The sequence below is a fragment of the Papio anubis genome, chromosome 8 (assembly GCF_008728515.1).
Source record: "Papio anubis isolate 15944 chromosome 8, Panubis1.0, whole genome shotgun sequence".
Taxonomy (NCBI): Eukaryota; Metazoa; Chordata; class Mammalia; order Primates; family Cercopithecidae; genus Papio; species Papio anubis.
The window spans coordinates 14,084,168-14,110,749 of record NC_044983.1 but is presented as its reverse complement, the minus strand read 5'-3'; the positions used below and the strand labels follow the sequence as shown (position 1 = coordinate 14,110,749).

Sequence of the window (26,582 nt, the reverse complement as noted above, 5' to 3'; positions counted from 1 at the left end):
TCAGTCCTCTCAGGAACTTTTAGGCAATCAACAGGAGATTGTTATGAAAAAAGGAAACAAAACAAAACTCATAAAAACCTTATTTTTAAAGATCTATGAACGCACTGTGGTGTTAACACAACTTTACAACACTGCATGTCACGTCACTGGGCGAACAAGAGCAATTCCATAGAGCCATGAAATACTGAGTTTTCGTTAAATTATTATTAGCTCATTAAAACCATCACACCTGATTCTTGAGTAATTAACATGACCGAGTTATGGCTCCGAAATAAAATGATGGGTAGGTGCCCAGCAGCAATAATAAAGCCACCAGGTAAGGTAGTAAAGAGGAGCAGAATGCTAAGCAGCACTGGCATCAATAAGAAGGGATATTTTTGTTTGCAAAAGGTACTAACACTTTCATCTGAAGCCACGACCTAAGTAACCTGGCATATTTAGCTTGCCTACTGGGTTTTTTTCTGAACTAGCATGATTACAATAAAGAAATGGCATATTGAGCATATGTCCTCAGTATCTTTGAATGAACTAGCAAGTTGAACTACCTTTTCAAACTGTTTTCTTTTCTTTCTCTTTTTTTCTTTTTAACTGAATAAATGTGAGTGTTTGTGAAAGTTATGGACTCACAGCTCCAGAGACAGTTGCTCCTTATATTCATAAGCACTGATTCGTAATTGGTGGTATGGATGCTGCCCAGGAGATGAGTTCAGTCTACATGCTTGATGAGCTCTGGATTTGCCAATGAAGTTGTTGACAAAGGTGGCAATTAGCATCAGGAAGACAACAGTCAATACAACAAAATCTAAGAGAACAGCTGAATTTCCGTTTGTGTGTGTGTGTGTGTGTGTGTGTGTGTGTGTATGTGTGTGTGTGTGTATCTCTACAGGACTATAAATCAAAATTGAGGTACCCAGGGGAGATAATGGTATTGTTCAGATCATAGTGTAATGGCAGATACTATGTGCCACCTTGCCTTTTGAATCTTTAAAATTCATTTCTGTACTGGTAGAGAAAAGGTAACTTTAGAAAAAGTAGTACAACAAGAAGTGTTTTGTCCTCCTAATTAAATCAACAGTTGGATTTCTAACATCTCCTTTTCCCAGATTCCTAAATACCACAGGCATATATCTCTTTTTAAATATTCAAAATTTTAGGAAAAAATTAACAGGCACCAGGCAATTAGAACTGAAGGACACCATATTGAACTGAAAAGATTCTGACTGTAAACAGTAAATATAATATAATACAAAGGCTTCACTTTCGCCTCTGATTTTTTCGTAGATTTTTGGTTCCCTCTTTCATTTTTGCCAACTCCTCCTCTACCCATAACTATTCAGTATCCAGTATTTCTCAAAATGTCAACTTACTCACATTTTTAGTGGAGAGCTAGGAGTCAGTTGCCTGTTTAGTGAACTGAAAAGACCACAAACTGAAATCAGTAAGAATTGAGTTTACCAAACCAGACCTACTAATTCTAAATGAATGACCTCGAACAAAGTATACCACCACCCTGAACATCTCTTTTTCTAAATGTAAAATGAGTAAAATAAGATAAGTATTGGAAAAAAAGGATAATAGCTGTAGAAAGTATTGCCATTCAATAGAGTAGTTTATCAATGTTAAGAGCATGATCTATAATCTAATCAAACTCTTCTGTAGATAATATATACGAATAGTAATGAGTTAAAATTTTATGCCTCATCAAATAGTGATTTTAAATTTGAGCACATCAAAACAAGTAAAAGTGGAGTAATAAGACTAGTTTTAAAAAAAATAGAAAACAATTGTGGCCCTTCTAACGACTATATATTATACTCATTCAAAAAACCTGTGTTGATTATGACACTTTGGAGAATGCTCTTTAGGAAATGTTGGGCTATCATCAGATAATGTATGACATTAGTCCGTAGGCTAACTGTAGGGGAGGATATAATGAGTAATGTGAAATAGAAAATGATTTCAATAGCTTTAGCTTTAGTATTATGATCCATGTAATCAAATGATAAATAATCCCTTGCTAGCCTCGCCTCATACCAGGGGCTCTAATTTTTCTCTGCCTAAAGAAGGACAGATTATATTATTCTTCCCCCTTACTCTGCCTTGTTGTTAGAGATGGCTGATTGGCTTGAACTGGGACAGGTACATGCCACAGGAACTCATGCTATAAAAACACTATTTGAGAATGCTGCAATAGTGAAAAATTATATTACGTTGATGTATAATTTGTATTGGGTGCTTTATCTCTACTACAAATACTTTTCTGCACTTTCATTAGAGTTTCATAAATTGAATGAAATTGAATAATGTGAAACAAGAAAGAACTCCTTTATGGTGACTCCAAAATAATATTATAGAACCCAGTGTCTATCAAATTATCTTGGTGAATTACATCCACTTAATAACATTGAGCCTTCATTGCACTGAAATTAACCACGTTTTCTTTTGACTCTTAGAGCAGTATGAAAGCTATTTGGCAGCATTATGAGTAAAAATGCTGATAATTATTGATACTATTTTTATACTTCTAATCATATATACAGAAGAAATAATTTAAAAGAAACAAAGAATCCTTATGCCAATATATTTATTGCAGAGCTATTTATGTTTCTAAAAATATTGGAAACAACATATAGGCCAGAATAGATAAACATTAATATAAATTCAGGTTGGTTCATAACATGGGAAATTATGCAGCCATTATAATGTTTACAGAACTATACCAGAACATATGCTCCTGTTGCCATATTTAGTGAAAAAGTAATAATATATACTGTTAAATTATTATATATAATTATATAAAATTATATATACTGTGATTTCAACTGTGTAAAAAATATTCAAATACAAAAGATTAAAAGCAATAGATCAAAATATTAATGCTTATTCTTGTATAAAGAGAATTTTTTTCTATTTATTTGAACTCATGTACTTATTACTATAGTATATGTTCCTTCATAATTAGAAGCAATTTATAAACAATAAAATAATACAGGCATTATTGAGCTCCAGAAGAAAAGGAAGTTCAGGGAAATGTAATAATTGCCTATGTGTTCACAGAGTAAATCTCAGAGGAAAGTAAACTTTTAAAATAATACTGAAACTGGAGTGTTGGCAAAAAATGTTTTTGATTTATTGCTGAGTTATTCCTCCAGTATACCAGAAGATCTGATAAGACTCTAAAAGTCTTTGAAACTTCTATATCAAAAGCATCTTTTCACCTCCTAAATCAACCTGAAATTTGAAAAAAAAAAATGTTCATGATTTTTAAAAATGTGCCAGTCTATGTACCATCTTTAGAATGCTTGCCATGGTATCTGATATTCCAGTAATATATCACTGTGCTGTGTCACCTCGTGAAGACAGACTGATCAGAGATCACTTGCAAGACACTGAGTGGTTTCCCTAATACTGTGTGGCTTGAATATATCCTGGACACTACCAATCACTGGAGAATAAATTTTCTGAAAAACAAAAACAAAACAAGACTGTCATAAGAAAAAAAGGCATGATTTAATTTAAATGCTATATTATCTAAAGAGAAAGAAACTTTAGCATGAGTATGTATAACACATAGAGGATACCTGATGATATAAAGCATGAAGCATGATTCTAAGTTTAGACTATCAATTGAGTAGAAACCATTCCAAGCAGGTGAGGAAGAAATTCCATAGTCTTTCTAGCTAACCCATTTAATTCTGAATATGCACCAGAGAAAGGAGGCTATTCTTTAAATAAAGTCAGTGAGTTTTACTTACTGATTCACGTCATCTCTCTCTCTCTCTCATATGGGACAACAAAGGGACCTTAGTGATGAGGAAATATTGTCTTCCCGTAAATGGATAGGATTTGGGAATCTATATTAACTTCCAAAGTTACTATAGACAATATAGAATCTATATTAACTTTCAAAGTTAATATAGATAATATAGAATCTATATTAACTTCCAAAGTTAATATAGATAATATTTATAAGGACACATACAATAAATGAGAAGCCAATTTTACTATATAAATTACGTTGAGACAGCAAACTAGTGCCATTTGTAATATGAGACCTGAAATATAGGTAGATGGTAGATTAGATAGATAGATAGATAGATAGATAGATAGATAGATAGATAGATAATCCTCAACCCCCAAATAAAAAGAGTCTCATGTCCTGAGAAGTGACAACCTAGAACAATTCATGGAACCACTAATAGCTCCACTAATAGCTTTACATCCACAAGGATACCATGGGGAGTAGAGATAAGGTTTTCCCCCAGAAGTAGCTGGGAAAGGATCTCCATCATTGCCAAGATCCTTGCTCTGACATTTTTCTCTACTTCTTTCTGCTTTTCAGTTTCTTTTTCTCTTAAAAACTGGCTTCCTCCCAGAGAGAGCAGCAGGGACTCCGGCAGTTTCCAGGCTCCCTTCTGACTGTCCCACTGCCATGCCAACTCCTTCTTGGTTCTTTTTTTTTTTTTAACTTTCGTGATAGCTGCAGGTTTGTTGCATAGGTAAACATGTGTCATGATGGTTTAATGCACCTATTAATCCATCACCTAGGTATTAAGCCCCAAATAGCTATTTGTCCTGATGCTCTCCCTCCCCTCGCAACCACCCACTGGCCCCAGTGTGTGTTTTTGCCCTTCCTGTGACTATGTGTTCTCATTGTTCACCTCTCACTTATGACTGAGAAAATGCAGTGTTTGGTTTTCTGTTCCTGTGTTAGTTTGCTGAGGATGATGGCTTCCAACTTCATTCATGTCCCTGCAAAAGACATGATCTCATTTCTTTTTATGGCTGCATAGTATTCCATGGTACATATGTACCACATTTCCTTTATCAGGTCTATCATGGCTGGGCATTTGAGTTGGTTCTATGTCTTTGCTATTGTGAATAGTGCTGCAATAAACATATGTGTGCATGCATCTTTATAACAGAATGATTTACATTCTTTTGGATATACACCCACGAATGGGATTGCTGGGTCAAATGGTACCTCAATAGATGCAGAAAAGGCCTTGACATAATTCAAAATCCATTCCTGTTAAAAACTCTCAATAAACTAGGTATTAATAGAATATATCTCAAAATAGTAAGGGCTAATTTATGGCAAACCACAGCCAATATCATACTGAATGGGCAAAAGCTGGAAGCATTCCCTTTGAAAACTGGCACAAGACAATGATGCCCACTCTTACCACTCCTATTCAACGTAGTATTGGAAGTTCTGGCCAGGGCAATCAGGCAAGAGAAAGAAATAAAGAGTATTCAAATAGGAAGAGAGGAAATCAAATTGCCTCTGTTTGCAGATTACATGATCCTGTATTTAGAAAATCCCATTCTCTCAGCCCAAAAGCTCCTTAAGCTGATAAGTAACTTCAGCAAAGTCTCAGGATACAATATCAGTGTGCAAAAATCACAAGCGTCATTATATTATCAAGAATAGACAAGCAGAGAGCCAAATTGTGAATGAACTCCCATTCACAATGGCTACAAAGAGAATGAAATACCTAGGAATCCAGCTAACAAGGGACATGAAGGACTTCTTTAAGAACTACAAACCAATGCTCAAGGAAATAAGAGAGGACACAAACAAATGGAAAAACATTCCATCCTCATGGATAGGAAGAATCAATATCATGAAAATGGCCATACTGCCCAAAGTTAATTCATAGATTCAATGATATTCCCATCAAACTACCCCTTAGTTCCAATGTGCAAATTTCTGGGTAGGATGCTAATGAGCCCAATTTTGCCCATTATTTCTCTCTGATTTCATCATCTATGGCCAGGCTGGCAGGGTCACTTCCAGAGCCAGGTTCTCTGTGGATTGAAACACTGCAAGGAAAGGTTTACTATTTGATTGTTTTTGGTCTCTCATCTCGAGTCACTGCAATTTCCACCTCCCGGGTTCAAGCAATTCTCCTGCCTCAGCCTCCCGAGTAGCTGGGACTACAGGCGCCCGCCACCACACCTGACTAATTTTTGTATTTTAGTAGAGACAGTTTTCACAGTGTTGGTGAGGCTAGTCTCGAACTCATGACCTCAAGTGATCCAACCACCTTGGCATCCCGAAGTCGGATTACAGGCGTGAGCCACCGCACCCGGCCTCTTCTTTAGTCTTCTTGTTATCAGGACTAAATTTTTGGAACAAGATGCATTTGCCTCATACACAAATTCCTCCACTCTGTGTTATATGGCAAACGTATTAACCCTATGATAAAAGCATGAAGATGCCTGTCCAAAGTTTTACCTTTATTTTTCAATAATACAAGTCCTGTTTTGTTCCCTAACACTTATCCAGAAATCCATGGAATCAGCACTCATCAACCTTTCCACATGATGGCACAAATAAAAAGTGACAATATTTGTAAGGCACACGGGGGTGATCAGCCTAGCATGTGAGCAACCTGACATATGAGGCCCAAGTGTTGCATCAGCCAAAGATGAGGAGATCACTGTCTAGCAACTCTGTAACATCGCCATTGGCTGCAACCCGTCATGCATTACTTGGGATGTTGTTAGAAATGCAAATTCTTGGGCCCTACTCTAGACCTAAGGAATCAGAAACTGGAAGCATGGCCCAGCAATCTGCATTTAAACAAGTTCTCCAGGTGATTCTGACATACACTAATGTTAGAGAACCAATAAACCAATATACTATGGAATACTAACTGGGAAGCTCTGCACTAAATTGCCCTCAAGAGTCTTTCTATAACACAGGATGATTGAAAGATGGCAAAAGAGTCAGGAGGAAAATATTCGGAATGACAGAGTTTTAGAATCGGGGTGGTGTTAAAAATTCCTCACACCCAATAAGACATGCTCATCGATCAATAGTAACCATGCCAACAGTCAGAGTGGACACATGCAGGTGTGTACTGCTTGAAAAGACTCCCTTAAGACTGCAGGGCAATTGTGCTCTATTTTCCATGATTTTTGTATGTATGTACTAGAATTGGCCCTGGCTTGTCCAGGTCCCATTGTTTAACTACTCTAACCAATCATGAGAATTTGACAGCTAAGATATCACAGATACCCTTACAAAATCAAATCTTCCTTCGTGGGGTCCAGGGAGGTAACTAATGGTCCAAAACACTAGGTTCTCCATAAAGTATTTATATATATGTAACTCAAAACATTAATAATCCACAAAAAGAGATATATTAATATTGGGAAGTCACAAAACCTCATCCTAACTTCTCTGTAACAGTGCGATTTTGTTAAGGATGAAAGCTCACACCACATAAGCCCAAAGCAATTCATGGCCAATGGCTTTTGCAAATGAGTAAACAGTTGAGAGATAATACATTGGTGACACTGCATGTACATACTGATTAATGTCTTGCCTAATTCCAAGTTTATTCACAGAACATAAGTATATACAATACGCTTTTTCTAAATTTACTCTGCTTTGCACCCTGCTTTCCTTCTTTCTACAACTACATGCAAACATTTTGTCATGTGAGCTATATGGGCCACTTTGCAAGGAATATCTGATTGATAAATAAAACCATATAAAATATTTAAAACACCGAAAGAAATATAGCAAGCATTTTCATTAAGAGTTCTTGCCTTTCCATCTTAGTCCATTTCTGTTTCTATAACAGAATACTTGCGACTCAGTAATTTACACTTAAAAAAATATTTCTTACAGTTCTGAAGGTTGGAAAGTCCAAAGGTAAGGGACCTATGTCTTGTGAGGGCCTTCTTGCTGCTGAGACTCTCTGCAGAGTCTCAAGGTGGTGTGGAAAGTGATGAGAAGGGGTATACTGGCACCCAGTTGGCTTTTGCTAGAGACCCACTCTCATGATAAATAACCTACTTCCATGATAACCAATTAGTCCCTTAACCCAATGAGGCATTAATTCATAAATCCATTAATGAATTAATCATTCATGACAGCAGAGCCCTCATAACCCAATCATTTCTTAAGGGACCCACCTATTAATACATTGGGGATTAACTTTCAACATGAGTTTCCGACAGAGAAAACATTTAAACTTTAGTGCCATCCCATTCAAGTTATAATATTTATAAGCCTGGGTACCCTTCATACTAGCCTCCTCACCTCTAAGAGCCAAATTCCAAAAGTAAGTAAGCCAGCTGTGTTTGGAATGTAGTTTGTTCCCTTCAAAACTCATGTTGAAGTTTAGTTCCCAGTGCAGCATTGTTGGGAGGAGGGCCCAAGTGGGAGGCATTTGTGTCCTGAGGGCAGATCTCTCATGAATAGATTAATGCTGTCTTGGTGAGTAAATGAGTTCTCACTTTCACAGGAACAAATTTGTTCCCATGAGAGTGGGTTATTATAAAGTGATGTTCCTCTCCCTGTTTGGTCACCTCACATGTCCGCTTCCTGTTTTATCCTCTGCCGTGTTATGATACACCACAAAAGCCCTCACAAGAAGTTGAACAGGTGCCAGCACCATGCTTTTGGACTTAACAGCCACCAGAATCATAAACCAAATGAACTTTTCCTTATAAATTACTCAGCCTTAGGTATTCTATTATAGCAACACCGAAAAGACAAAGATAGAGCCCAAACTGATGCATATTTCTCTAAAAATTAAAGACTTTCAGCAGTGTTATCATTGGGCTTTCCCCTGTATTCATCTTACATTTTTTTTATAATTGAGCTTTAATTTTGAGATTATTATAGATTTATATGCATTTGTAAGAAATAACACAGAAAGATCACATGTATCCTTTTCCCTGTTTCTCCGATGAAAATATTTTGCAACACTATAGTACAGTATCACAGCCAGGATATAGACATGGATACAGTCCAAATACAGAACACTTCCATCACCGCAGGGATCCCCCTTGCTACTCTTTTGTAGCCACATGCTCTTCCCCAACAATGCCAGGCAGCAACTTACCTATTTTTCATTCCCACAGCTTTACCATTTTGAGGAATTATATGTTATGTAACTTTGGGGGATTGACTTTTTACACTCAGCGTAAATTACTTGAGATTCATTCAAATTATTGCATATATCAATAATTTGTTCCTTTTTACTACTGAGTAATGTTCCATGGGATGGATGTACCAAAGTTTAGCAATATACTCAATGGAGGATATCTGAGTTGTTTCCACTCTGTGTATACTGCCCAAAGCTGCTACAGACGTTTGTGCAGGATTTCTATGTTTGTTTTAGACAGAGTTTCACTCTTGTTGCCCAGGCTGGAGTGCAATGGCGCAATCTCTGCTCACTGCAACCTTGACCTCCCAGGTCCAAGTGGTTTTCCTGCCTCAGCCTCCTGAGTAGCTGAGATTACAGGCACGTAATTACCCAGCTAATTTTGTATTTTGAGTAGAGACGGGGTCTCACCATGCTGGTCAGGCTGGTTTCTAACTCCTGACCTCAGGTGATACATCTGCCTCAGTTTCCCAGAGTGCTGGGATTATAGGCGTGAGCCACTGCACCCTGCCCAGAGGTTTTTTGTTTGTTTGTTTGTTTTGTTTTGTTTTATTTGTGTGTATAGAGAGTTTTTATTTCTCTGGGATAAATTCCTACGTGTGGAATAACTAGGTCATATGGTACTTACATGTTTACTTGTATAAGAAGCTATCAAACTGTTTTCGAAAGCATCTGTACTATCTTACCTGCCTACCAGCAATGTAAAATTAATCCAATTTCTCTGCATGCCTATCAGCATTTGGTGTTAACGGTATTTTTTTAATATTAGTCATTCTACTAGGTACTCAGTTAAAACAATGAGGGGTACCTCATTGTCATCTCAATTTGCATTTCCCTAATGGCTAATGATGTTGTTTTTTTTTTAATTTGCTTATTTGCCATCTGTATATTCCTTTCAGTGAAATGTCTCTTGTGTCTTTTACCTAATTAGGTCTTTGTTTTTCTTTCTGTTTTTAACTGTTGAGTTTTGAGAGTTCTTTATATAATTTAAATACTAGTCCTTTGTCAGATATGTGGTTTGCAATGTTTTCTTCCAGTCTATAACTTGCTTTTTCAACCTCTTAACAGTGTCTTTAGTGGAGTGAAGATTTTTAATTTTGATGGGGTCCAGTTATAAATTTCCCCCCCAAAATAGTTATGCTTTTGGTGTCTGTTTAAGAACTCTTTGACTAGATCTGAAATCTTTCTCCTCTTCTTTTTCTAAGTTGTATAGCCTTATACTTAACATTCAAAACCATAATCTATCTTGAGTTATTTTCTTACATGGTGTGAGGCTTAATTTTTTCCCTTGCATGTCCAATTGTTCTAGCAGCATTTGTTATAAAGGTTATCCTTTCTATATTTAATTGCTTTTTTACATTTGTAAAAATAATCAACTGAGCATATTTGTGTGGATTTGTCTGTTCTGTTCCATTGATCTATATCTACCTCTCTGCCACTACCACACTGTCTTGATTACTGTAGTTATATTGTAGGCCCCAGTATCAGATAGAGTGTTCCCTCTCATTTTTTTCTTCATTTTCAATATATAGGTTTCCTTTTCCAGTAATAGTTTTAGTTACCTTGTGCCTCTATCCATATAAATTTTAGAATAAGTTGTCTATGTCTACAAAAAGCATTGCTGAGATTTTGAACATGTAAAAATTTTCAACAACACTTAGAAAATAAAACACAGACTCCTTCCAAAAGAAACAAAAATAGAACATAATTTCTGAAAAAAAAAATAAAGAGGAAACTTTTTAACATTCTCTGCAATCTGGGTATCTAGTATTTTAACTGATTGTGTGGATATAGCATTTCTTGCCTTAAGTCTCCAAATTCATGTTCTATAGCACAGTTTTAATATTTTTTACAGGTTGTAAAAACAGAAAGAATGTGTGACACAGGCCGTATGTAAGGCCACAAAGCCTGAAACATATGTGTCTCTTTACAGAAAAATCTCACTAACCTCTGTCCTACAGTGTCACACATTTGCATTATCAAGAATAAAAGGAAATAAATTGTTACACACTTAAAAATATAAGTCCTTACATATGTATACATGTGCCATGTTGGTGTGCTGTACCCATTAACTCATCATTTACATTAGGTATATCTCCTAATGCTATCCCTCCCCCCACCCCACAATAGGACCCAGTGTGTGATGTTCCCCTTCCTGTGTCCAAGTGATCTCATTGTTCAATTCCCACCTATGAGTGAGAACATGCGGTATTTGGTTTTCTGTTCCTGTACGTTGTGCACATGTACCGTAGAACTTAAAGTATAATTTTTTAAAAATCCATTTATATCAGACATACAGTATTTAGTTTCATTAGGGACAATAAAAAGTTATCTTAATGGAGAAAAAATATGTAAGTCCTTTAATAATAACTAAATTTATCAATGTATACACTTCTCTTTTGTCAAGTGAAAATCACCAAGTGAATAAATCTCTAAGCTGCTGAATGTAATACATTAAAATTATGTTAACCAACAATTTAAATGTCCAATTTAATGTAGTTTGTAAACTGAAAAGCAGTACCCTATCTATATACAAGGTGTTATTATCATTCACATTATTAAAGCAAGAGAGTGTTATGAAAGCAGAATAGAGTACTTCTAACCACATGGATTCCTGAGCCAAGTGCTTTGAGTTTGAATCCCAGCTTTGCCCCTAACTAACTGTGTTCTAAAGCAAGTATCTTAACTTCTCTGAGCTTCAATTTCCTCAGCTGTAAAATGAAGATAAAGACAGTATCTATATTATAGTGTCATAGCAAAGATTAAACATATAAAGGGTATTACAGTGGTTAAAACAGTTTCCTATGAAATAGGTCTTTCCTAGCAATACCATTGTTATTTATATGCCACACTACTTATTCATTGTTAACACGGTCCAGAAATCAACAACTTATTCATGTCACCAATATCTTAGGAGCTCATTTTTTTCATGTTACTTTTTATTTATAATATTGAAATTAAAGGCTGTGACATCATTATTCTTTCAACAGATATTGGTGAATAAACTAGCACAGCAGGCTGAGTATGGTGGCTCATGTCTGTAATCCCAGCACTTTGGGAGGCCAAGACTGATGGATCACCTAAGGCCAGTAGTTCTAGAGCAGGCAGACCAATGTGGTGAAGCCCCGTCTCTACTGAAAATACAAAAAAATTAGCCAGACATATGGCACCTGTAATCCCAGGTATGTGGGAGGCTGAGGCAGGAGAATCGCTTGAGTCCAGGAGGCGGAGGTTGCAGTGAGCCAAGATCGTACGATTGCACTCTAGCCTGGGTGACCAAAGCAAGACTCTGCCTCAAAAATAAATAAATAAATAATAATAATAAATAAAAATAAACTAGCACAGCAGTAGGTGCTGTGAGGGGAAGCAATGGTAAAACATATAGGTCTTGCCTTCATTAGAACTTCACAAAGGGCATCCTTGAAATTAGTACAAGGATAAACCTGAATATGTTACTCAATATAAAGGGATGTAAATTCTGTAACCTCTAATTGCCAACATATATGTTACAATACAGTTAAGTATATTCATAGCAACAAAATGGATTTGTATTACCCACAAACCAGAAATCATAAAAATATAAGCAGAAAACTAAAAGGAAATTGCTCTGTGAATATGGAAATACCAAAAGGTTAGACTTTTTCTTTGCAATGTGAAACATTACCACAAGCTCCATGGTACAGACATGAATCATAAACCTTCTAATTGTGGCACAAAGTTATTGTGTAGAATTTTTATATGAAAATCGTGAAGTAGACACGAAAAAGAATGGCTGATTTGTCATCAAGTTTATAAATTGCATCCATAAAGGAAAACAAATTTATGACCATCAAAATTTATACTGAGCTGATAAATCAGAGTAGGGAGGCAAACTAAATATTTTCAGTGCAGGTTGAATCCCCCAGGGCTACCCACCTGCAGGCTAAAATGCAGTTAAACACAAGAATAAGGATTTTTTTCTGTAGTCATTTTTAGTATATTTCGTTACCTCTCAAACTCAGATCTAATAACTCTTTTAAGTGCTGGTTCATTATTTTTAAGAGCTCAAATGTTGTGTGTGCTTCATGGAAGAGAAAAGGAAACCTTTCTCTGTCTTCCTCCTTAACCTGTGCCCATTATCCAGTCATCCATTCTGATGAATGTCTTTATACCAAAGAGCTAAAAAAACTTTTCCAGGAAAACATCTTTGAATGATGAAAATGTAGGAAATATAAACATACATTTGTCAAAAGGCTATTTCAAGTGGATATCTCTAACATTTCCTACAAGATATTAACTTTTTTGTAAACCAGTGAATGAAAAGATGCACAACATTATGTTTCTATAAAATTCCTTTCGTTCCGGATAAGCTATTCCACATAAGAAGTACTAGAAGGATTTAAATAAAGTTTCTAAAGTGTTATTTCCTATTAATTACATATCCTTTGTCACTAAAATCTTTAACTTTTCTGGCCAGAAGGCATGAGGCTGCTGACACTAGCATACAGTCAGAACTAAACCAGATGGAGAGGGCTTTTAGATTTCTGCATATATTAAGCAATAATATTCCACTTGAGATATCCTTTGCCTTTGTGCTTCATAAATACTTCATTAGGGTATAACAGGAATCCTAACTTCTCTATAATAGAAAATACCTCCCAACCCACTACACCTCTAGACAAAAGTCCCTCAATCTGGCTTTTGCTTAAATATAATATATTTAATCCTATACCAGAGACACACCATGTTCACTTTGAAGACCTCAAGGAGAATTAATACATGGAGGAGTACTAATAAAAAGTTTAATGATTTAATAAGCACCAAATTTCACTTTGCTTTAAAAGTACAATTTTAAGTTTTTAAATATGTGAAATTGTTTTTTATAATAAAGTAATTAAATGTCTTCATTAGGCATAGAATTGTTATTGAATTGAATTTCCGTAGTTTGTTAGACGTTTAATGGTCAAAGTTCATTTGACCTAAATTACTTAATGATAGGGATACGCTAGCTAAGCACATTAGAAGATTTCTTTTTATTTGTAGAAGCATCTTCTTAAGCCTCGAATCTTTAAAAGATATTTTTCTGTCACCAAATTGGAGGTAGAGTAACTATGCAGTAATTTGTTGAAATATCTGTATACACTTAACACCATAAATGCAGAGAAGCATAACAGAAAGTAATTACAAGCCTGTATTTACATCTGATCATATTAAGACAAAGTATATTGTAGAAGCAAGGGGTAACTACATAGTTTGCATTTAACAAGTTATCAGCCAGGCAGCTGTCATTCTGGTTAAGATAAGGGAGACACACATCAAATGTAAATTACTTTTCACCTCATTGATCAGAGTCAAAAAATATGCTTAAAAGTAAACAAAACCACCATGATGCTTCACTCTCCATATGATAAAAGTCAAAAGTTGGCATGACCGTAGAAGAGAATAAAGAATTAAAAATATAGGCAACTCACTCTTCATTCCTAGAGAAATAATTTTCAGAAAGTCAATTCAATTAACCAAGTATTTACTAAGTGCCTACTATGGGGAAGGCAGAGCAAGCCCCTCTTCATTTAAAAGTTTATACTGTAATAAATAGGAAAGCGAATGAGCTAAAGAGTAGAGAAAAAGGAAGCAGGGAGAGAGCTGATATGAGATTACAGATAACTGCATAACACATGCACAGGGCCATGAAAATTCAAGGGAGTAACTGATCTTTAATACTGAAAAACAGTGGGCAAGTGTAAATAGCTAAATCAGATCCTCAGTCTAAGTTTTAAGAAAATAAAGGCAGTGTAATATAGAAGACTTGCCCTTTTATGAGAAGGTCTGATTAAGCTATAGGTAAATGTGGAATCAAATGTCAACCAGGAGTCCATAGTAGGTCTGTTGACTACTGAGTAAACAACCCTAAATTAACAAATCTGATTTTTTCGTCTCATGAAGTCCCTGCCAAATAACACACTAACATCACTTTAAGCTTCACGGTTCTATGAAAATTATGGACTAAAATAAAAACTATCTACCCAACAATTCCTGTATCTATGGGTCTGATCATCCACATTTTCAAACAAAGATATAACTAGAGCAAGTTTTTATGAAGATGGAAGTAAATCCCTCAACCATGTATCTTTAATGATTATTAACTTCAGAATCACCTGGCACAATCTCCCTTTTACGTTACTGGTTCTGGGTTTTTAAACTCAGTTTAGTGTGTAGGTTGAAGTGGTTCTTTTCAACATGCCATCCATCTGACCAAAAATGATTGTCTAAAGATTTCAATAAAATAAAAGTTGTCTGCATCGGAGAGTTAGGTTTAACTACATGTGACAGAGAGTTGAAATATCAAATGACAGAGGTAGAGATAACAGAGATGTGGCTTTTGCTCTCATGTAAAAGCCTAGAGGTAGCCAATCCAGACCTGGAAATACAGTACTGAGACACAGAGTTCATAAGTACCCAGAATCCTTCCAGTTTGTCACTCTAGGACACCATCCATGACTAGGATGAAAGTGCCTTTATATAAGAAAAAAGGGAAGCTTTGCTTACCATCACATTCAAATTCCAGAAAGCTACAAGGGGAAAGAAACAAAGAGGATGAGGCAAAGAGCATCCATAAGTTATCATCCAGAAAGTTTCTTGAAGACTGTCACACAGCACATGTGCATCCCATTTCATCTTATTAAGCCAATCTGAGTCACATGGCCACCCAGAGCTAAAAGGGAAGCTAAGGTGTGTCATCTTTCTTCCAGCTGGCCCTGTGTCAGCAAAACGTCAAGGCTTGCACTAGAATGCAGGGGAGAATGGATATTGGCCTCTTCCATGTTGGCTGAAAAAGTTATCATAAAGTGACAAGTATCTTTGTCCATTGGCCTTTTCATAATCAGTAAAGTGCACTTTGCTAAGCTAACAAATTATTTAGAAACTTCATCCAGCAATTTCACTCCTGGGAATATATTCAGAGCAAAACCAAAGTATGAAAAATGCTACATGCATAAAGATGCCTAGACAGAGTGTTATAATAGGGAAAAATGGGAAGTTAAATGACCAAATTAGACACATAGTTATGCAATGTTTATGCAAGGAAAATCAAGCAGCTTTTCTGTATACCCAGGGTCAATACAGAACAATTCTCTGATCGTGTGTGTGTGTGTGTGTGTAGGGGGTTCTCTTACCAACCTGTTCCCCAGCTCTCCAGGCACCAACCGGGTTTCCTTAAATTCAGATCAATCTGACATCATCTGCTTGGGGTTAGTGCAGATTCCATAGGTTAGTAGTGCAGTCCCGTAAGTCTGCCCCTCTTGAGATGCCAATCTAAAGCTTAGGTTGTGACCTGTGCCTCTGGCCAACCAGCTAAAAATTGGAGGCTCCCACAATCCTCTTTGGTGTTTGATTATTTGCTAGAACAGTTCATGGAACTCAGGAAACCAGTTACATATTAGATCACTGTTTTATTATAAAAGGTGACAACTCAGGAATTGCCGGGTGGAATAGGTGCCTAGAACAACGCGTGGGGGAGGGACACAGAGCTTTTATGCCCTCACCAGGTATGCCATCCTCTGCGTGCTGTACTGTGTTCTATAACCCATAAGTTCTCCAAAGCCGGTCCTTCTGAATTTTTATAGAGGTTCCATTACATTGGCATAATTAACTAAATCACTGGCTATTAGTGATTAACTCAACCTCCAATCTCTCTCCTTCCTGGAGGTCATGGGGTAGGGCAAAAAAATCTCAATCCTCTAAGCACATATTTGGTTTCCAAGGCAACGAGTTCCTTGTCCTTAGAGACTTACCAAAAGCCACCTTATTAACATAAACTCAAGTGTGGTTGAAAGGGACTTCTTAGGAATAACAACAGGTGCTCTTTTCACTTTTATCAATGTTTTAAGAGCTTTGGCCAGGAGCTGGGAATGAAGACCAAAATTCAGTCATGTGCTGCACAATGTTTAGTCAACGATGGATCAATTTTATGTATGCCTGTGGAGTCATAAAATTACAATGGAGCTGAAAAGTTCCTGTCGCTTAGTGATGTCAAAGCTGTCATAACATGATAGCCCAATTACTTTACTTTTAATAAATTTATTGTAGTATAGCGTAAGTCTACACTAGTGTGGTAGGCCTTCATATTCACTCACTAACTCACTCACTGAGTCAACCAGAGCAACTTCCAGTCCTGCAAGCTCCGTTCATGACAAGTACCCTATACAGGTGGACCATTTTTTCTCTTTTATGGTGTATTTTTCCTGTGCCTTTTCTACAGTTAGATATATTTAGATACACAAGTATTTACCGTTGTATCCCAGTTGCCTTCAATTTTCAGTACGGTAATATGCTGTACAGATTTGCAGCCTAGGAGCGGTAGGCCATACCATATAACCAATGTGTATAGTAGGCTCTACCGTCTGGGTTTGTGTAAGCACACTCTGTAATGTTCGCACAATTATAAATTACACCTAAGGACAGATTCCTCAGAATGTAACCCTGTCATTAAGCAATGTAAAACTCTATATATTCCTTATTATATCACAATATCACAATGGAAAATTCTGCTTAATAAAATAGCATGCTGCAGTAAAGTAAAATTAATGAATTTTATGTAGATTCAAGGACTATATTAAGTGAAGGATTGTATAAAAAGCCTGTCTTAACTAGGGCTGCCATGATAAAATGCCATACACAAGGAGGCTTGAACAACAAATATTTATTTCTCACGGTTCTAGTAGGTGGAAGTCTGAGATGAGGGTGCCAGCATGGTTGGGTTCCTGGTGAAGGCCCTCTTCCTGGTTTTCAGATGGCCATCTTTGCGTTGTATCCTCACATAGTGGGGAACAAAGAGAGTGAGAAGCAGCAAACTGGCCCATTTCTAGGGCTCCATCCCTATGACCTAACTACTTCCAAAGGACCTCATCTCCAAATATCATCACACTGGGGATTAGGGTTTCAACACATAAATTTTGGGGGGGTCACCACCATTTCATCCATCACAATACTTGTACACTACTGTAGTAATTCAATAAGAATACATATGCATGGGAAAAATTTGGAAGGATATTCACCAAAATAATACCAATGTCTATTTTGGAGAGGCAGGAATGAGAGTAAGCTTTTTTCTTTTCTCTTGTGTTTCATTTATAATGCAATTTAATATTAAAATATAGTACTAATCAAATGATTATTTGGATTTTTCCATTTTTCAGTCAAGGATATGCTAATTTTATTCAATTTTCACAATTCTGTGTAGTCATAGCTTTTAAGTGTAATACCCCATTATATGTGAAGCTTTCAGTTATATCAAATATGAATAACATCATTAGTTAGATAAATTGAATTTATAAAGAAGTAAAACTCTGACTTCTGCATATTGTATTTACCATACTATTTAATTATTTTTTAAAGAATGCTGTTATTTGGAAACTAATTGCTCCTGTTAAAACTTTTGAATCACTATGATAAAAGCTTTTCAGTTTTTAGTGAGACTTATATTTTTTTCTGTTTTATTAATATAAGAGCTTGACTAAATATGAACTGCTCCTTCCAGTGCCATGCACATCGTTAGGAGCCTGGGGATTAACCAGCCCTGCTCAACACAGCCTGCACACATGTGCACCACTGGGGATCTGAAAACAGGCCTGCCCCACCCACTGCCACCATCACAGTAACTCAAGTGCACCATCCAGGGACCTGGGGATTGATCTCTGTTTGTTGTGAACGCACCATCAAGAGGCTTCACAAAAGGCCTAGGTCATCCACCACAGTGCCCAAGTATGTCACCCAGGGACCGACCTGCTCCACCCATCATAGCCTACATTCATGTGCACATGGATGTAGGGGTCCAAGGATGGGTCCTTCCCACCATGCACTGTCCCATGCAGTGACCACCATGCAGTGACCATGCATATCATCTGGGGGCTTGGGAATCAACCAGTCTCTTCTGTCACAGCCTGTACCCATGCACGCAATCAGAGGCCTGAGGATAGGCCGGCTCTGCTTCACACCACCCTGAGCTAGTGCCCATGTGTCATCAAGGACTGGAGGATTGGCATGCCATGCATACCACCCAAAGGGCACATCCACTCACGTGGCCCACTGCCTGCCTCTGACACCTGAGTAAGTCTCTGAAGTCCCCAAAATTGGCCATCTGGGACCCACTACCACTGGCGTGCATCTATGTGTGCTGCCAGGAGGCTAAAGTACTAGCACCCTCTACCCGCCACCACCACCACCACTGGAGCCCAAGGACTAGACCGCCTGACATCCTTGTTCCCAGAAAAGCCTCACTATAGCGTCCACTAACAACTACTACCCAAGCCACTAAAGAACTCACAGACACCACTGATGCTAATTATAGCAAAAGAAATCAAATGGAGACTACACTACTGCATGCACTGAGAATCAAAGCCAAGGCACCTTGCCCAACAAACACCATAGATAGAAAAAGTCTATCCCTACAAAAGCAAATTCATAAAATTGGAAGAAGCTACAGTGATACCACGTATGCAGATATCAATGTAACAATACAAGAAATGTAAAAAAGCAAGGAAACATGATACCTCCAAAAAAGAAAGCAATAATTCTCCAGCAACAGATTCCAACAAAAAAGAAATCCGTGAAGTGTTTGAAAAGGGACACAGATAAACAATACATAAATCAGGAAAACAATCTGAATAAGAATCAGGAAAATAATCTGAATAAGAAATTTGCAAGAGATAAATATCATTGAAAATAAACCAGAAATCCTGGAACTGAAGTATTCAATAAATGACATAAGATATATAATTGAGACTTTCAACAATAGATAAAAACAAACATAAGAAAAAATTTCTGAACATGAAGATAAGCCTTTTGAAATAATCCAGTCAGACAAAAATGAAAGAGAAAAGTATTTTTAAAGGAAGAAGAAAGCCTACGTCAAATATAGGACATCCTAATGTGACCAGTGTTTCAATCTTAAGTTTTCTGGAAGGTGAAGACATGAGCAAAGGCATAGAACACCTATTTAACAAAATTATAGCAGAAAACTTCCCTCAAGTCATGCAAGAGATGCAGACATCCAGATTCAGGAAACTCAAAAATCCACAAATAGAATTAACCCAACAGGGTAAACAAGAAATGTTTAAGGAAGCCCTACATCTGGAAGCAAAAGGTCACTATCTACCATCAATACACAAAAGGAAAAAACTCACTGGTAGAGCAGACACACAAATGAGAAAGAGAAAGAACTCAAATGTTACCCCTACAGAAAATCACCAAGCCACAACGATAAACAATGAGAGAAAAAAAAAGGAACAATGGATATACAAAACATACAAAAAAAATTTTTTAATGGCAAGAGTAAGTCCTCATCTAACAATAAAAATATTGAATATAAACAGGTTAAGTTGCCCACTTATTAGATACAAACTGGATGAATGAATTTTTTAAAAAACCAACAATGGGCTTCCTACCAGAAACTCACTTCATCTGCAAAGACACATATAGAGTGAAAGTGAAGGAAAAAGGTATTCCACACAGACAGAAACAGAAAATGAGCAGGAAGAACATACTTATATGAGATAAAATAGACCTTAAGTCAAAAACAGTAGAAATGGAAAAAGCAATTCATTATATAATGATAAAATGAACAATTCCACAAGAGGATAAAATAATTTAAATATTCATGTTCCCAGCACTGGAGCACCCATATAGATAAATCAAATATTATTAAATCTAAAGGAAGAGATAGACTCCAATACAGTAATGGTTGGTGACTTCAACACCTCACTCAGCATTGAACAAATCTTCTAGACAGAAAATCAGAGAAGAAACATTGGATTCAAATTGCGCTTTAGACCAGATAGACCTAATAGACGTTACAAAGCATTACATCTAATTGCTGCAGAACACACAATCTTCTGATCAGCACATGAAACATTCTGCAGAATAGACTAAATGTTAGAATACAAAACAAGTCTCAACAAATTTTAAATGATCAGAATCACATCAGGCATCACAATGGAATAAAACTAGAAATGAATAACAAGAAGAACTTTAAAAACTGTTCAAATACATAGAAATTAACATGTTCTTGAGTGAGTATTGGGTCAATAAAGAAATTAAGAAAGAAATAAAAAATTTCTTAAAACAAATAAAAATGGAAACACACTGATATTGATTGGCTCTGTGTCCCTGCCCAAATCTCATCTTGAATTATAATACCCATAATCCCCACATGTCAGGGGAGGGACCCGGGTGGAAGTGATTAGATCGTAGAGGCATCTTTCCCCATGCTGTTCTCATTAGCCCTGATGATTTTGTAAGTGTTTGGCAGTTCCTCTTCCTCTCTCTCTTGCCACCTTGGAAGAAGGTGCTTGCTTCACCTTCACCTTCTACCATGATGGTAAGGTTCCTGAGGCCCCCCCAGCCATATGGAACTGTGAGTCAATTAAATCTCTTTCCTTTGTAAGTTACCCAATCTCATGGAAGTTCTTTATAGCAATTTGAAAATGGACTAATAAAGCAACATAACAAAACCTGTGGGATACAGCAAAAACAATGCTAAGATGAAATTTTACAGCAATAAATACATATACTAAAGAATAGAAAGATTTCAAGTAAACAACCTAATAATGCACCCCAAGGAACAAGAAAAACAAGAACAAACGAACACCAAAATTAGTTGAAGAAAAGAAACAATAAAGATCAAAGCAGATCTAAATAAAATAGAGACTTTAAAAAAAGAAAAAAAAACGGACAAATCAAACCAAAATGTTATTTTTTGAAAAGATAAAATTGATAAACTGCTAGCTAGAGTAACCAAGAAAAAAAAACAACAACGACAACAAAAACAGAAAAGACCCAAATAAACAGAACCAGAAACAAAATAGAAGACATTACAATTGATACCACAGAAATACAAAGGATCGTCAGAGACTCTTAGAAACAAACAGTTTGGAAAATTTAGGAGAAATGAATAGATCCCTGAACATATGCAAGCTACCAAGATCCAACCAAGAAGAAAAAAGAAACATAAACAAATAGCAGGCAATAAGTTAGAATCAGAAAAAAAAAAAAAAAAGAAGAAGAAGAAAACATTCTCCCAACAAAGAAAAGCTCATGACCAGATTACTTTACTGCTTAATTCCACCAAACTTGTAAGGAAAACCTAATACAATTCTTCTCAAACTATTCCAAAAATTTTAAAATACAGAAATCTATAGGACTAGAATTACCACAATATCAAAACCAGACAAGGAAACACACACACACACACACACACACACACTCACAAACTATAGAGCAGTATCTCTTATGAACATAGACAGAAAAATCCTTAACAAAACACTGGTAAACTGAATCTAATAGCACATCAAAACATAATTCACCTCCATCAAGTGGGACTTATCCCAGGGAGGCAACAATGTTCAACATACAAAATTCAATAAAAGTAATACATCATATAGAATAAATGATGAAAAATGTATGACCATCTCTACAGATGCAGAAGAAGCATTTGGTAAAATTCAACCTCCTTTCTCAGCAAATTAGGCAACATCATTTCTCAACATAATAGAGGCCGTATAGGACAAACCCACATCTAACATCATACTGAATGGAAAAAGGATGAAAGCTTTTCCTCTAAGAACGGGAACAAGACAAGGATTCCCACCTTCACCAGTTTTATTCAATGTAGTATTGTATGTCTTAACCAGAGCAAGCAGGAAAGAGAGAGAAATAAAAGGCATTGAAATTTGAAAAGAGAAAATTAAATTGTCCCTCTTTGCAGACATGACCTTATGTATAGAAAAAGCTATAAAGGCTCTACCAAAAAACTGTTTGAACTGATAAAATAATTTGGTAAGGTTGCAGGATACAAAATCAACATAGAAAAATCAGTAATGTTTCCATATACCAATAACAAACTATCTGAAAAAGAAATCAAGGAAGCAACTCTGTTTACTATAGCTACAAAAATGTAAAATACCTAGGAATGAATTTAATCAAGGAGTCTAAAGACCTCTACAAGAAAAACCACAAAACACTGATGAAATAAATGAAAAAGAATGCAAACAAATGGAAAAATATCCCATGCTCATGGAACAGAAAAATTAAAATTGTTAAAATGACCGTACTGCCCCCAAAAATCTACAGATTCAATGCAATCTTTATCAAAGTCCCAGTGACATTCTTCACATAAATAGAAAAAGCAATCTGCAAATTTGTATGGAACCACTAAAGATCACAAATAGCCAAGGTAATACCAAGCAAAAAGAACAAAGCTGGAACTATCACACTACCAGACTGCAAAATATAAAACAAAGCTGTAGTAACCAAAACAGCGTGGGTAGTGGTATAAAAACAGACACACAGACCATGGAACAGGATAGAAAACTCAGAAATAAATCCATATATTTACAGTCAACTGGTTTTCGACAAAGGTATCAAGAACAAACATTGGCAACAGGATACCTTCTCAATAAATGTTGCTGCTAAAACTTCATGTCCATATGCAGAAGAATAAACTAGATCCCTATATATCACCAAATAGAAAAATCAACTCAATGTGGATTAAAAACTTAAATATAAGACCCAAAACTATGCAACTAGTAGAAGAAAACATAGGGTAAATGTTTCAGGACATTGATCTAGGCAAAGATTTTACGGTACACTGGAATACTGTTCAGTCACAAAAAAGAATAAAATCTTGTCATCTGCAGCAACATGGATGGAACTGGAGGTCATTGTGTTACGTGAAGTAAGTCAAAGACAGAAAGACAAATATCGCCTTTTCTCACTCATATGTTGGAGGTAAAATTTTGATCTTATGGAGGTGGAGAGTAGAATGTTAGTTACCAGAGGTTGGGAAGGTTATGAGGGTAGGATGAGAGAGGTTAGTTTATGAGTGCAAACATTTGGTTACATAGAAAGAACAAGTTCTATTGTTCAATAACACTCCACTGTGACTATGGTTGAAAACAATATATTGTATATTTTCATATAAGTAGAGAAGATTTAGATTGGTCCCAACACAAAGAACTGATACATATTCGAGGTGATGGATATCCTGAATACCATGATTTGATCATTACACATTGTACTGCATGTTTCAAAAATCACATGCACCCCATAAATATTTGCAAATATTATATATCATTAGAATTCTTTAATAAAAATAAAAAAGATAGAATGTGATAAATGTGCTTTGTAAACATGCTAAATAATCAATTCTAAGTGATGTCTACCAGCTATTTAACATTCATGCAAACCACTCATGGATATATTATTGCTTTTTAGTCACTTACCATGTATTATTCAGTATCTGTGGCCATAATTTATTGGGTTTATGTGGAGAAGATGTCTGTAGCCAAAGTAAATCCAGGAAATGATGGGATCTATTTAAATAATTTAGGCCAAATGATTACTTTCACAGTTTCCTAGACTCTGGACAGCCCTCCTGTGAGCTGTATGGATATCTAAATGTGTCCTCCAAAAACAAGGAAAATAAAACGAATCGTCTTTTCCAAATGACCACTCAACAAAAGATACTGAAAGTTACATGATACAAGCTGTCAACTGATATTTAACTTTACTAATAATGTTTTTGTACTTTTGCACATGGGAATAATAGCACACAAAGTGCAAACATTGTATAAATTAGAAGAACGGTAAAAGAAAAACAAAAATGACTCAGCTCCAGGTTGAATTTCCTCTTTGTAAAACAGGCTGGGCAAATTTTCATAATTCAGAAGAATTCACATATGGGAGCTTTGCTTCTGTGAAAGAATTCAGACACCTTGTAGACACCCTATAATGTTCATAACTACCTATAGAATTTGAGCACAAATCCTTACATTGAGAGAGACGGGTTTGACACAGAATCAAAGGGTAAAGAGGAAAAGAGAGCCTGTATTGAAAGGACATAGGCCGGGCGTGGTGCCTCACGCCTGTAATCTCAGCACTTTGCGGGGCTGAGGCAAGCGGATCATGAGGTCACGAGTTCTGGACCAGCCTGGCCAAAATTGTGAAACCCCATCTCTACTAAAAATATAAAAATTAGTCGGGTGTGGTGGCAGGTGCCTATAGTCCCAGCTACTAGGGAGGCTGAGGCAGGAGAATTGATTGAACCCAGGAGGTGGAGACTGTGGTGAGCCGAGATGGCTCCACTACACTCCAGCCTGGGCAAGAGAGTGAGACTCTGTCTCAAAAAAATAAATAAATAAATAAATAAATAAATAAATAAATAAAATAAAACAAAGGAAAAGAAAGAAGGACATGGGCTCATACACAATACTATATGCTCCAGTCACAGACTCAAATATCATGTATTTCTATTTAATGTAACTTTGAAAACACCACAAGTTTAAGAAAAACATTCTAAATAGGAAGAGTCGCTTAACTGATGTGCAGTCCACTCTCAACTGTGCATATAAGTGATCTCTGCAAGAGAATTGTTATATCCTATTGTGAAGACCCGAGAGAGAACATTTTCAAGCACTGGCACAGGCATCATTATAGTCACTCGTGTAAACAGAATGCCCCCTGCCAACTCAGAGGGGGCTTCCTGTCAAACTAGTTAGTCAGCCTCCTCACACCACGAAGAGTATCCTATGTGGACACATTCCGATATTATTAATACACCTCGTCACTGTGCCAATTTACAATGTTGTGTCTTTTATATTCACTCACATTTTCAACCACATGCATTATTACCGGGCTGCTTAAAAGATTCAACCAGATCCATAAATGAAAAGTTAGATTATTCTGGATTGACAGTTTTTCCAAAGGAAGAAAATGTGTAACTGCCAGGGAAATATGTTCAAAAGTGATACAGTAGGTGAATTAAAAAGACAAGTTGCTATAAGCGGAGGGGTGATTATTAGGATTATAGTTAATGGACAGGGCGGAAATGTAGGGAACATAATGATATCGGGGAAGTAAGAGAACTGGCTTGTTAGTACTTAATGAGGAAAATGGTTATATTCCCCCGAAGTCCTATCAGGCTCCTTTCAGTGACTCTAATTGATTGGCTGAGTTAGTTAATGAGGTACTGTGCTCTAGTAATTCTAAGCAAAGACCTGTATTCTTATTTTATGATAGCACAGACTGATTGCAGAGTATTCACTGGAGACTGGCAGACGTTTCTGAATGTTTCATGTATTTTATTTTATAGCCGTGGTGCTGGGAGTCTGTTCCGTGCTGGGAAAATTGACATGAATACTAACTTTAACAGAAAATGTAGCAATTTCTTAAAAATTTTAACTTCATGATAGTAACACAACTTTACATTCAGTCTGAAGAGGAAAAACTTTTAGTAAACACACATTTAATAGAAATCAAAAACATACATTCAGTATGAATTAAAAATATTGCATATAGCAACTAAGAAAACTTAGCATAAGTGATTTCCCCCTCAAAAATAATGTATTACATCAAAGTATGTTTACACATAGACACACTGTGTTTATGGTTACATGTTGTAAATATATGTATATTTCCATTAAAAATAGAAACATCTCTAAAAACCCCAGAAATGATATATTAGGCAAACAAAAATTAAACAGAAATATAATTCTAAGCCTTGTCAAGAATTAACAACTTGTTCAAAAGTAAAAGCTGTTTATTACTTATTATTGACTAGAATAACCCCACAAAAAATTTCCTAATGGCAAGGAACCAACTCAACTCTTGCTGAATATATTTTACTTTTTATTTATTTGAGGT

The 26,582-nt window shown here is 36.2% G+C and overlaps 1 long non-coding RNA gene across 2 annotated transcripts in view; it reads right to left on the bottom strand.

The window, feature by feature from the left end:
- The window catches only part of LOC103886653, a 50,420-nt gene that overhangs the window by 8,618 nt on the left and 15,220 nt on the right, over positions 1 to 26,582 (bottom strand). Inside the window, exons 2-3 of one of the 2 annotated variants that reach the window (XR_002523708.2) lie at positions 3,289 to 3,461; positions 628 to 1,413 (exon numbers count right to left, since the gene is read on the bottom strand). This is a non-coding gene — a long non-coding RNA (uncharacterized LOC103886653). The remainder of the gene's footprint in view (positions 1 to 627; positions 1,414 to 3,288; positions 3,462 to 26,582) is intronic. The other variant, XR_001905365.2, reaches the window with a different exon arrangement.